At 40.9% G+C, this 13,789-nt stretch overlaps 1 long non-coding RNA gene across 6 annotated transcripts in view; it reads left to right on the forward strand.

Moving 5' to 3' along the window:
- Window positions 1–1,867: 1,867 nt before the first annotated feature.
- LOC144319744 (uncharacterized) overlaps window positions 1,868–13,789 on the forward strand; it is a 54,033-nt gene continuing 42,111 nt past the window's right edge. For 2 of the 6 annotated variants that reach the window (XR_013385462.1, XR_013385464.1), the window contains exons 1-3: window positions 2,666–3,653; window positions 4,503–4,656; window positions 5,106–5,160. This is a non-coding gene — a long non-coding RNA (uncharacterized LOC144319744). Of the gene's footprint in view, window positions 2,289–2,663; window positions 3,654–4,502; window positions 4,657–5,105; window positions 5,161–13,789 lie in introns of those variants that run through there. The other 4 variants (XR_013385465.1, XR_013385463.1, XR_013385466.1 and 1 more) reach the window with 4 other exon arrangements.

The raw sequence follows: 13,789 nt of genomic DNA on the forward strand, positions 1-13,789 counted from the left end.
AAAGGAGTCATCAGTGGCCACAGACAGCCCTCACCCTCAAGTCAGGTGTAAAGTCTGGTTCACTCCAACGCTCTCATTCTCAACTTGGGAGGGAAGTATCTTTCCACACTGTGCAGGGCAAGCATGCCCTCACCAGTGGGGTTCTCAATACATCAGGACCCCTCGATTTAAATGTTCTAGGGCTTTAGGGGAGAAAGTATAAATGACCCAGGAAGATCTGTTGTAGGCAAGAAGAAACTGACTCCCTGGCAATGAGGCATACTCAGGAAGCCCACTGTGGCTGAGTTCCTCAGGCTGTACCCAAAAGGGACACTAACTTATGAATCCTGAACTTCACAAAGATGATCAAGAGTAATGATTCCCAACCCGTGGTCCACAAACCCCTGGGATAGGGGACAGAGCTGGGGTAGGGCCGTGCTTAGAATTAGAGCAAGAAGTTCAACTATTTCTTACCATCTTGAGACCATGCACTGCTGGTAAACCAACGTAGTAAAATATGGTATCATGGATGGTATTCAACAAGTGTGTAATAAGGCACATATTCTTTAAATGCACTACTGGATTTTTCATGACTCTGGGCCATTTGCAATTCTTCATCACAAATGTTATCATGGGAGGACCTGCCGCTTTCTTATTTTTTGTTCCCTTAAAGAGATGTCCTTACACCAGATGAGAGGAAAGAGATACACAGGACCGTGATGCCATTGCATTAACACTAAAATGCCATTTAGCCAGCATGCGGGCTGCCAGATAACACTGTGAGGTACTAGAGGGATGAATTGAAAATTGTCATTCCGTCAAACTTAGTGACAACATTATCTGCAGATCTTAGAAAAATCAGCTCAGAAAAATCCCTGGTTGGTAGTGATCCTCTCAGATAGATTGAAATCTTTCTAGGCTATTCCTCAGGGCTCATCAATCAAAGGTAGTTGTCATGGTGAACAGTTGAATGGATGGTTTCCATTTAATTATCTTCAGCCCTCTGGATATTGAAAACACTTGGGGACAGCAGGCTCTGCCGGCCCCTGTCTCGTCAGCTCAAATAACTGTTGCTCTTTCCTCACCCACCTCACCTGGAGGCATTCATTCATTCATTTGTTCAATAATATGTACCAAGTGCCTACTATGTGTTAGGCAAGTGCTCCTGCCAAGGATTCCTCTGTGAAAATATCAGGTGCCATCTATGACTTTGCAAACTTCAAGCTGGATCCAGACAATCATGACAGTTGGGAATCAGAGGAAGGCACCGATGCCTGGGAAGGTACTACTAGGTATTGGCCAAATGGCCAGGAGCTAGGAGTTGGGTTCCAAAGAATCAATAGCGCAGATAAGAGTATTGACTGAGAGAGGAGATCCAGGTACAATTCTTTCCAGAGTGGGAGATAAAAGGGGGTAACAACAACATAGGGGAACTAAACAAAGCAAGAGGGAACCCAATGCCACCAAGAGGAAACTGATGATGAGGAATCAAAGGGTAAAAGGTGGGAACCAGAGAAGAATTAATAAGAAATTAAGAAGGGTCCTGGGCATTTCCTTGAAAAGCGTCATGATTTCTGTGTCTCCCATTCATTAGATGTGAAGTTTATGATATCAGAGACACAAGGCTTATATTAAGGAAGCAAAGTTAAGTGAGACCACTCAGACAATCAACATGGCCATATATCCATCGATCCACCCATCCCCCACACATCCATCCATCCATCCATCCATCCACCCACTTGCTCATCTGGCAAATGTTTTCTGAACGTCTACCATGCACCTGTCTTCTGGGAGTGAAAAACATAAAACAGATTATTACACATGTGTTTATTTAGTCACAAGTGTAAGTCATGCTGTGAAGTCCACAATCAGAGAGATGATCAGGGAGAGAACTGCAGGGTGAGGAGGAACTAGTGAGAAGAGGCCAGATATGGGGTAAATTTTCCAGGCAGGGGGAAAGCACAGTTGGGGACTTTACAGACATACAAGCACACAGTAAACAAAGGTGGATGCTGGCCATGTCACAGAGGGCCACTGAGACTTGGCCCTATAAGCAACAGCATTTAAAGAGGTGGAGAGATATGAATGGGGCTGCCTTTTTCAAGACCCACTCTGTGCTGTGGGAAGAAGGTGTAGATGAGGGCGAAAGTGGAGGGATGTAAAGCTGTAAGGAAATGGATATGGCAGTCCGGGCAAGAGATGTCAGAGGCTGGACCTTGAGTGGCGTCAATGGAAATGGAGAGCAGTGGTCATCCTCACTCTGGTGTCAAGGTTTATAGCTCATCTATACATACCTCCTGCACTTGACGGTATGTACCTTCACTGGACATGCACACTTAGCAGAGGAGCTGGCTCCAAACCACAGTAGACTCCCTTGGAAATCTTCACACCCACCCATAATGCTAATCAGTTCCATTAGGGAACACAGTTTGGCCTTAAATGAATGGAGTCTCTCTGAATTGGTGGCCTGACAATCACCTCAAATCCAGGACTAGGCTAGGGGGCTCAGGCTCCATGCTGTATCAGAAGGAAATAGTACTGACACCGAAAAAGAAATGTTTGAGTTATCTCAACATTTGGGGAACCAGCCCAGTGGTAGGGGTCTGAGCAACGTCTGCTGCTGACCGGCTTTGTACCATATCAATGCTGCTTTCTTGGTTGATGAGAAAGAAAAAAACAAAATAAGCCTTTAAACATTCTTCCCTCCAAAGTGGTGGGGAAGTTCTGTCTGGCTTGTCATTACAGGGGAACAGGGAAGAGAGGAAGGAAAGAGAAGGGAGAGATTCGACTTTGTTCATTTTTGAAGGAAGATTTTTTTAAAGATTTTTATTTATTTTTTTGAAAGAGAGAGAAAGCAGAGCAGGGGAAGCGGTGGAGGGAGGAGCAGGGTCCCCGCTGAGCAGGGAGCTTGACATAGGGCTCCATCCCAGGACCCTGGGATATGACCTGAGCCGAAGGCAGATGCTTAATGAACTGAGCCATCTAGGTTCCCCAAATTTTGTTCATTTTTGAAGTTTATCTTTAATTTTTTCCCTTCTAGCAACAGGGCCAGTTTTCTATAATCTGTACAGGTGTGGAGACGGTTGGTAGAAACATATCAGGTGCTATATTGGCACCCAAGAGATGTAATGTTGGTGCGAATGGATGGCAGTGTAAGCAGCGCATCAAGTAGGGTGTTGACATTGACAGTGATGTGTCAATGTCAAAAGTAGGGTCTTTGGAAAACATATAATGAAGTTCCCAATTTTTACATTTAATGTGTTATCACCCAACTGAACTGACATTTGGAGATCAAGTGATGACTACTTCATCCTGGATTGCTCTTTTAGTTGAAAGTGGACATCTCCTCCTGTCCCTCACAGGCTTGGTTTCAGGACTCTCAGGAGCTGTGTTATGTGTATGTCTTGAGAAGCAGGATCTTGGGTCCCTTGTGTGGTTGGCATTTTACTCCTTGCTTGCTCTTGCTCGGAGCTTGCATGCTGCAAGGCAGGTTCATTCTTGTCAGTGCAACATGAAGGCTGCTATGTCACCAATGCCCAGTGTCGATGGCACACTGTTGTCCCAACTAGTTACCAGCACATCACCACCAATGTCAACACCTCCCACACACACTGCTGTGCCTCCATGATTGGCACCAACACTACATCTTTTGACGACCAGATGGCAGCTACGAGGTATTTTATCACCTTGGGAAGTCACACACTATCAGTTCTGTGGACCCCTGGCTGTAAGATCAGCCTGTTGATGGGAGGAGTCTGCACGGGGTGGGAAGACCCTGTATTTCTTGAGGGCTCAATGGGGCTACCTTGGAGCCTAGCTACCACACCTCACAAGCAATGATGATCTGTTAGAGGAGCCCTTGGAGGGAAGAAATAGCCTGGTTCTAGAACACTTGCTGGGCTCAGCCATAGGATGGGAGAAGCAGGGAGCAAAATGTGACTTTCATGTGAATGCTGTGGAGACCCCATGGAGGATTCATGAAAGATGGGGAAGGGGGAGCTTCTGGGGGCTGACTGCTCACTACACTTCTCATGGTAAGTTTCCTCCAAGGGAGATCTGAGCGGTACACCCCCCACGGGTGCCCCATCCCCATTCCTTTATGAAACAGATCCTGAGAGCATCCATTTATCAGCCTCCTTGTTCCAGGATTTTCTGAGTTCAAGGTGTTCAATACACCTTCAGGTTGAGCTGGGAACACTGTCCCCTCCCCCCCCATTAAGAAAAGGAAGCATAGAGAAAGAGATACAATAACCCGAGGTCTTCCCCAAGATGACAGAAGCAAGACTCTAATGAAGGAGTCTCAATTCCAAGCCCAGTGCTCTTTGCTTGGTGCCATGAAAGGCCCATAAATTCTGCCCTATGTGAGGGATGGGCTTACAAGGACACTCCTGGCTGCTGAAGATGCCATTAGCTCTGAGGCACATTCCTATTTTTACTCTTCGTGCTGCTACGGCAACAGATTTGACTCCCTAATTATGTTTTGCTTGGGCTAATGTAAAAATTAATTTTTGTTCCCTGAACAGCCATCAACCGCTGGTAAGAAGAGATAACTGAGAAGATTATAAATTCACTCGACACCAGCATGATCCACCAGCAGGGGAAGGAGCTGTCACTTGTTACACGTGCGTTCTGTGCTCTACTCTATACAAGATGCCTCCTTTCTCCCGAACCTGTCAGGTAATTTTAATATTCCCATTTTAAAGTTGAAAAAATAGAGGGTAAGCATGTTGTTCAGAATTATATGCAGAATGAGTGGCAAGATGGAATTTAAGGAGTATCTGTCAGAGTCCAAATTTAGTTCTCTTTCGCCTAGGTGGGACTGCTTCCAGTTTTAATATTCACTTAGATGCCTAGTGGCAAGTAGGAGATGGGAACAAGAAGGGAAAGGCACACAACTGTTCAGAAGGGTCTGGGCAATGGTAGCATTTGTTGGGGTTACTGCTGTTCAGAGTATAGTTTTGAGTTTTGGTTCTGAGGCCTAATTATTTCAGGTCACAGGAGGATTTGTGAATCTTGGGGGGAATATATTCCTATTGATTAAATTCACAAGAGACTGATGTATAAATCTGAATGAAAATCTATTTCCTTGGAAGGGAATGACCAGAATTTCCATGTCCATCCTCCAGGACTTCCTCTTCCCAGAAGCTTCATAGGTTGGCTTACTGAGCATAAGGCTACTTGGTAAGTATAGAATCAGAACCACACTAACTGGGAGGTAGCTTTGAAGACCTCTATGGACATCTTGTGGATGACTCCTTCTTAGCCTCCTCTCTTATATGATGGGAATATTCTGGTGTCTCTCTCCTGTAAACACTCCTAAGGAAGTACCGTCATGTCTTGCTCATCACTTTTGTTTTACTAGACTTTCCTAACTTCCCTTTGAAGGAAAAAAAAAAAAAATATATATATATATAGGAATATATATTCAATATATAGGAAATATATATTCAAATATTTTATTATAATTATAATGAATTATACTACAATTATCTTTGCTATGCAGCCATGTTTAATTTCAGGGCCTCTTCCTACTATTTTGGCTTGGAGATTCTCTGTCCTTTGCTAGATGGCTTCACAAATGTTTAACATTATACATTTTATCTTATTTTCCTTAAGATGGTACAAGATATGTCAATCTAGTGCCTAAGGGCCTGACCATCCTCCAGAGTTATAGCCTCAGCTTGAAACCCACTCTCAGCTAAAGGGATGTGCACTGTTTTAAATCAGAGCTGATGGAGCCAGGTGTGGGGCCCTTACCTGAAAGAGGCCCATCTGTAGACTCATCAGATATGAAAGAAAGACCTATACCAAATAGATCCTTTCCCTAAAAAGTCTGAAGGGAGAAATAGAATTTTTAAAAAGGTTGTTAGCAGAGAGAGCTTGCCAGTGAGAGGTCATGAAGCAGAAGGATGCCTCTTGCGTCGCCTCCGAGGGCTGCCGAGTAAAGTACCACACCCTGGGCCACTTAAATGATAGGGATTTATGGCCTCACAGCTCTGGAGGCAGAAATCTGAAGTCAAGGTGCCATTAGGGTTGGTTCATCTGAGGACTGTGAGGGACGATCTGTCCAGGCTTCGCTCCCAGCATCTGGTAGCTCTAAGGTGTTTCCCGGCTTGTAGATGGCATCCTCTGTGTGTCTTTGCATCATCTCTTTCTGCCCGTGGCTTTTTCTCTTTCCAAATCATCCTTCTTTGTATTGGATTACAACACACCTACTGCCCTCATTTTAACTTGCTTACCTTTGCAGAGACCCTTTTTCCAAATATGGTTACATTCTTTTGGTATGAGGGTTAGGATGTCAATGGATCTTTTTTTTTTTTTTTAAAGATTTTATTTGTTTATTCATGAGAGACACACAGAGAGAGAGAGGCAGAGACATAGGCAGAGGGAGAAGTAGGCTCCTTGCAGGGAGCCTGATATGGGACTTGATCCCAGGACCCTGGGATCATGACGTGAGCCAAAGACAGACGCTCAATTGCTAAGCCACCCTGGCAGCCCCTAAGTACCTTTTTTAGGGGAATACAATACAACCCGTAGAGCCATGCCCAGAAACAAGGCCAGGATGGAGCCAAGTGAAGTTCTTGTTAGAGCCATGTGCTTCAGTGAGGAGGTGTAAGTCTTGGGCTCAGGACTGGGCCGCAGCCGATGCCATGGGAGGTGCCTCAGCAGAGCCAACAGAAAGGACAGCAAGGCACAGGAGGGAGAGAGGACCTCTGGGGTCACCACAATGACCTCTAATGGTTTCCAAACACACTGTCCAGGCATCGAGGCGAGGAATATACATTCTGGGCAGGGAATCAGATTTCTGTCCCAGTGTACCCACAGCTGCACACTGGCTGTGGGACTCTGGGCTTTCATCCTCTTGTCACACCAAGGCTCTTCCTAGCTATAAAATTCTATGATTTTTATCATGATCAATCTATTAAACCCAAAGAGTCCTTCCAACAGAAAGCCTTAAAGATGCATTTTAGAAAATGCCCCGCATAGGTAAATCACAGGTCCGTAAGTGAGAGTTTATCACCCAACTTTCTGGGAAGCAAACCAGAATTTCTTCCCAAATGTGAGCTCTCGTTGAAGCTTAAGTTATTTTTAAAAGATAGGCAAAACCTATGATATCATCCCTCTGTTAATTTGTGGATGTGGAAGATTTCTACTTGTTCTGAGTCTTAGATAAATACACAAGAATAATAACAACCCTTGCAAAAAGGTATTGAACATCAGACAGTTACAGAAGGTGAATATCATTTGTTCCAAGGAACCCGTGCAATTGGGGCTTTTGATTCTGTGTGTAAGCTGCCAGGAGAGGCAATTACTGTTCTTTTTCTATTTTGGGTCTTGAAATACCTTAGAATTCTTTCCATTGTGGTCCAGCCGTCAGGAGGAGCAACTCGGCACCGTTGTAGGAAAGGCTTCATATCAGACTTCTTCAAAGAAATAAAAACTCGAGGCCTGTGTAAGGCGGCCCCTGGGAAGCAGAAGGAAACCGTGCACGCTTGCACCCTGCAGACCGTTAGCAGGTGCCTACTGTGCTGGGGGGCCTGGGATCCACCGCCCCTCCCCTCCAAGCCTTCACAGACTGAAGTCGGGACCCCCAGGTAGTCAAATATTCTGGTGCAGTTTATGGTTTCTGTGAAGTGCCCGTCGAACAACAGAGGAATGCCTGAGTCCATTACAGCACGACGGTAGAAGTGAGTGTTATGCAGCCATAGAACATTGCATTTAGGAAGAGTATTTAAAAGGGCTTGCTTTTTTATTCACCACTGAATAGGAAGTGGAAAGGGCAAGATACAAAGTTCTATAGGGTATGAACCCACTTCATTTTTTTGTTTTGTTTTGTTTTTCTCACTTCATTTTCTTAAAGATTTATTTATTTATTTGAGAGAGAGAGAGAGAGTGCGTGTGTGCACATAAGCAGGGGAAGGGTAGAGGAAGAGGGAGAGAATCTCAAGCAGACTCCCTGCTGAGCCTGGAGCCCAGCTTGGGGCTCAATCCCATATTCCTGAGATCAGGACCTGAGCTGAAATCAGGAGTCAGAGCACATAACCGACTGTGCCACCCAGGCACCCCTGAATCCATTTTATATAAATTATATGGCTTGTATGATACGCTTTATTTGTGTTATATGCTATATATTACATACATATTGAAATATATATGTAGTATACACTTATACATAGTTTGTATATGTGCTATATATTACACATGTCATATATCATACATAAAGCCATAAAAAGAAATTAAACTTACCGAGAAGTGGTTGTTGAATTATTACTATGCAACTTAATACATTCTAGGTCCTGTGCTAAATTCGCCGTTTATCATGTCACTTAGATCTTAGATTTGTTGTTGTTGTTTTTGTTTTTTTTTTTAAAGACTTATTTATTTGAGAGAGAGAGAGTGGGGGTGGATTCAGGAGAGGGAGAGAAAGAGGGAATCTCAAGCAGACTCCCCACTCAGCATGGAGCTGGCAGTGGGACTTGATCCTGAGATTCTGAAATCAAGAGTTGGATGCTTAGCTGACCGTGCCATCCAAGTGCCCCAGCTCTTAAATTTGCTTTATGTGAAATAGATAACATATAAAAGAGTAGCTATATCATGTGCACAGTGTTAGCAATAAAAATGAACCTAATTTCTGTGAGCCCACCGCCCAGCTTATGCTGTAACACAGTGGGGATCTTTATGTTTTCCTCGATGGCAGGTCCTGCCCTACTCCTCAGAAGTAACTACTATCCTGACATTAGTATTAATAATTCTCTTGCTTATCTTTATTATTATTTTTATGTTAGCTTAAAAAAACACAAAACCGGAGCTCTATCCTCTTAAAAAAATTTTTAAATGTATAGGACAGTACTGTTAACTAAAAGGACAATGTTGTATAGCAAATCTCTAGGTTAACAATTTTTATATATATTTTAATAATTATTTGATATGTATTTATATTGTTTATTTTAAAAACATAAATAACAATATTCCTTAGTTATTCAGTACTTATTTATATTACATATATAATATAAATAAGAATTTATACAATATGTATAATACATATAAAGATATATAATAATTATCAATATAATTTTGCTTCCACATCTTGGCTTTTGTGAATAATGTGATGAACATGGTATACAAGTAACTCTTTGAGATGCTGATTTCAATTCTTTAGAATAATTACTCAGAAGTGGGATCGCTGGGTGATATACTCATTTTATTTTGATTTTTGGAGGCACTTTCATACTCTTTTCCATAGCAGCTACACCATTTTACACTCCCATTACCAGTACACAGCTTTCAATTTGTATTTCTCCTACTCCATGTGATGTTGAATATCTTTTCATACACTTGTTGGCCATTTGAATATTTTTGGAGAAATTATTTAACTATATTTCCCATTTTTAGAAAAGATTTGTTTATTTTATTTTAGAGAGGGAGAGAGAGAGAGACAGAGCATGCAAGCTGAGCTGGGGAGTCGCAGCAAGAATCCTTAAGCAGAGCCCCCACTGAATGGGGTGCCCTACATGGTGCTCAATCCCAGGACTCTGAGATCATGACCTGAGCCGAAATCTAGAGTTGGCTACTTAACTGACTGAATCACCCAAGTGCCTCAATACTTTGCCCATTTTTTTTTAATTTTTTTAAAAATTTTTATTTATTTATGATAGTCACAGAGAGAGAAAGAGAGAGAGGCAGAGACATAGGCAGAGGGAGAAGCAGGCTCCATGCACCAGAAGCCCGATGTGGGATTTGATCCCGGGTCTCCAGGATCACGCCCTGGGCCAAAGGCAGGTGCCAAACCGCTGCGCCACCCAGGGATCCCACTTTGCCCATTTTTTTTTTTTTTTTTTTGCCCATTTTTAAATTCAGTTATTTGGAAGTTTTGTTTTTGTTTTGTTTTTGTTTTTGTTTTTTGAGTTATTGAGTTGTAAAAGTTCCTTATATGTTTTGCATATTAAGCACTTATCAGATATGTGCTTTGCAAATATTTTTTTTCCCATTCCATAAGTTGCTTTTCACTCTGTTGATTGCTTCCTTTGCTGTGCAGAAGCTTTTTAGTTTGATGCCATCCCATCTGTCTATTTTTGCTTTTGTTGCCTGGGCTTTTGGTATCATACACAAGAAATCATTGCCCAGAACAATGTCTTGAAGCTTTGCCCCAATATTTTCTTCTAGGAGTTTTACAGTTTCTGGTATGTGTTTAAATCTTTAACTTTATTTTTATTCTTTCTCAGGGAGGGTGTGTATCCCTAAATAATGCATGCTAGGGTCTGAATGTTTATGTCTCCCCCAAAATTCCCACATTGGAATCCTAACTTCTAAAGATGATGGTATTAGGAAGGTAGGACCTTTGAGATGTGCTTAATTCATGAGGGTGAGGCCCTCATGAATGGGACTGGTGCCTAACAAATGAAGCTCCAGGGAGATCCCGTGTCCCTTCTACCATGTGAGGACACAGAGGCCTCCTGCTATGAGGCAGGGAGAGAGACTTTACCAAAATACGACCATGCTGATACCCCGATCTTGGACTTCCCAGTCTAGGACTGTGAGCATTACATTACATTTCTTTTGCTTATAAGCCACTGAACCTGTGCTATGTGGTTATAGTAGCCTGACCAGACTGAGACAATGCATTTCTTCTACTTTTTTTGTCTGTTTATGAACTTCTCATAAATGCCATCACATTGTGTATGTTCTATGATTCACTCTGTCTTGTTCATTATTATATTTCTGATATTCATCCATGTTGATTGTGTGTAGCTGCGGTTGATTTATTATTTTGGCGCTGAAATATTCATTTGCACTCTTAGCCCACAATTTACATGCCTGTCCTACTCTGACTGTTCCTCATTAAGAACTGTTTGACATTTATGTTCTGCTAGTATGGATATTACTGTACATGACTGTACTGTACCTGACTTCTGGGACACTCAAGCAAGAGTTTCTCTGGGAGAAATAGTTACAAGTGGACATACTTGCTCTTAGGATAGGCACATGCTTACTCTTTTCTGATTACATTAGTTATGTTTATCTAAAGTAAGAACTAGAAACAAAAGTACCTATGAACTCATCTCCTTAATCATAGAATACCTTAACTGCATTCTGGATCAGTGGAAGGTTATCCTCTAGAATGTAATTCAGAGACCAAGACCTCTTCCATCTCTTGGCGGCCATCCCTTTCATCTTGAGCAGTGGAGAAAGAAAGGGAATGTGCAAGAAGCTCAGCCACTTTTTAAAAGCCTGGAAATGACCCACAGCTCCTGTTCACACCCTGTTGTCAACGGTCAGGCAGTACCTGCCTGTAAAGAGGCAAAGAAATATGATCCTGACTCCACAATCCCATGTTCATCAGGCTCTTCTCAGAAACAATCCAACAATACTTAACAAAAGGGTGAATGAATGAAGTAAGTCAGTCGGAGAAGGACAAACATTATATGTTCTCATTCATGTGGGGAATATAAATAATAGTGAAAGGGAATATAAGGGAAGGGAGAAGAAATGTGTGGGAAATATCAGAAAGGGAGACAGAACGTAAAGACTCCTAACTCTGGGAAACGAACTAGGGGTGGTAGAAGGGGAGGAGGGCAGGGGGTGGGAGTGAATGGGTGACGGGCACTGGGGGTTATTCTGTATGTTGGTAAATTGAACACCAATAAAAAATAAATTAAAAAAAACAAAACAAACAAAACAAACAAACAAACAAAAAAGGGTGAATGAATTTTGGAGGACAGCCAGCTGGTGGTGTGCTAAAGAAGGTCAAGCCACGTCTCTTCCAAAGTAACCATGACCATTTAAATGGTCACAAGTAGTGCTTCAAAATGCCTACCACTATAGTCCCTTGCCAATGGGTGGTATTGCTCAACTTCAAATGTCTTGACAATGTGACATGTGTTTGATTATTATTTGGAATCATTTCATGGTGTCATGAGCTCTTTATGCTTCTTTTCCTGTGAAATGACGGTGTACGTTTTTTGCCTTTTTTCTTTTAACTACTTTTTTCTTCTTTTGATTTTTAAAAGTTCTGTATTCACACTGAATATGAATTCTTTTTTAGTTATATGGGTAGCAGGTAACATCTCCAAGTCTGTGTTTTTGCTTTACATCCTCTTTATGTTGTGTTTGGGTGAAGAACTTAGGTATAAGACTGTCCACTTTGGCAATTTTTTACCTTATTACTTGTGCATTTGTGTCTTGAAAAATGATTTCCTGTTCTGAGATCCTCCATACAGTCTCCTATATCTTCTCCTAAAAGTTTTAAGGTTTTGCCTTTTTGCATATGAATTTTTAATACATTATCTATCTATCTATCTATCTATCTATCTATCTATCTATCTATCTATCATCTACCTATCCATCTATATACCTACCTTCCTATCTATCCATCCACCCATCCATCCATCCACCTGTCTGTCTATCTTTTTAAATGGTATATGGTAGGGATCCAAATCTATTTTTAATCTTCATTGATAAATAATTGTTTCTGCTTCACATAATGAGCAGTCTACTTTTTCTCACTGTTCTGTAATTCTAGCCCTGATATGTAAGTTTTTCTATATATGTATGGGTCCTTTTCTGGGCTTTCCATTATCTTCATGAATCTAAACATCTATCTCTGTGCTAGCGTGATAGTCTTGATTATTATATAGCCTTAAAATAAATATTGATTTTGGTAAAGCAAGTCACTCCTCTTTTGCATCTTTTTTTTTTTCCAGGAGTCTCCTATATTCTTTCTGCCTCTACTTACTTTTTGGAAACTGCTTATTAAGTCACAGTGTTGGCATTGCATTGTATATATGGATCAACTTTGTGGAGAATTAAAATCTTTACAATATCCTGTCCTCCCCTCCCTGACGTGGTGATGCTTCCTTACTTATGCCTCTTTAAATGCTTTTAAGTCTTGCCATTTTTTTTGTTAGATTTATTCTTAGATACTGCATAAGCTGTATCGTTATTGTAAGTGATATCTTTTTTCGACTTTATTTTCTAATTGTTTCTTGCTAGTATTTAGAAATTCAGGGGACCTCTGTATGTTTACATACGCAAACAGTGCTAAATTACCTACTTGAAACTAATAATTTGTTTGTGAATTCTTTAGCAGTTTCTGCATAGATGATTTTATACATTGAGACCATTGAATACTGTGTATCTTACTTTTCGATGTTTATATATTTTTCTTGTTTTGCTGCATTGCCTTGGATCCTTAATGTGATGTTGACTGAATTGGTGCCAGCAGACATCCTTGTTTTGTTCCTATTTTATAAAGAATACTTTGCATAGAATGAGTGAGATATTTACTGTGTGTTTGTGCATTTTCCACACAAAGAGGTGCTGTTCTTTTCCTAATTTGTTAAAAGATTCAGTTGTATTCTAATAAATAATTTAAAATTTTTAAAATACATTTTTTTCTTTCCTGGGTCTTGTTCTCCTATCACCTATTATCATTATACATTTCTTTAATAGAATTTTTATTATTAACCGCATTTATAAAGTAAACCTGACGTAGTCATGATGTACAGTCTTTTTACACATTGTTGGTATCACTTTGCTAATATTCTGATTAAAATTTTTGCATTTATGTTAACAAATTCTTTTCTCATTTAATTCCCGCATTGTTAAGGTTATGTTAGCTTCCAATGAATTGTAGCATGCTTATTTTTTCTTATTCTCTAAAATAATTTGCATAAGATTAGAATTCTTTCTTCCTTGCATATTTTGTAAAGCTCATCAATAAAAGTTTCTGAGGCTAGTGCTACCTTTGTGAAAGATTTTAAACTGTAATTTCAGTTTATTTGAATAATTATAGGATCATTTTGATTTTATA

The sequence above is a fragment of the Canis aureus genome, chromosome 8, assembly GCF_053574225.1.
Source record: "Canis aureus isolate CA01 chromosome 8, VMU_Caureus_v.1.0, whole genome shotgun sequence".
Lineage (NCBI taxonomy): Eukaryota > Metazoa > Chordata > Mammalia > Carnivora > Canidae > Canis > Canis aureus.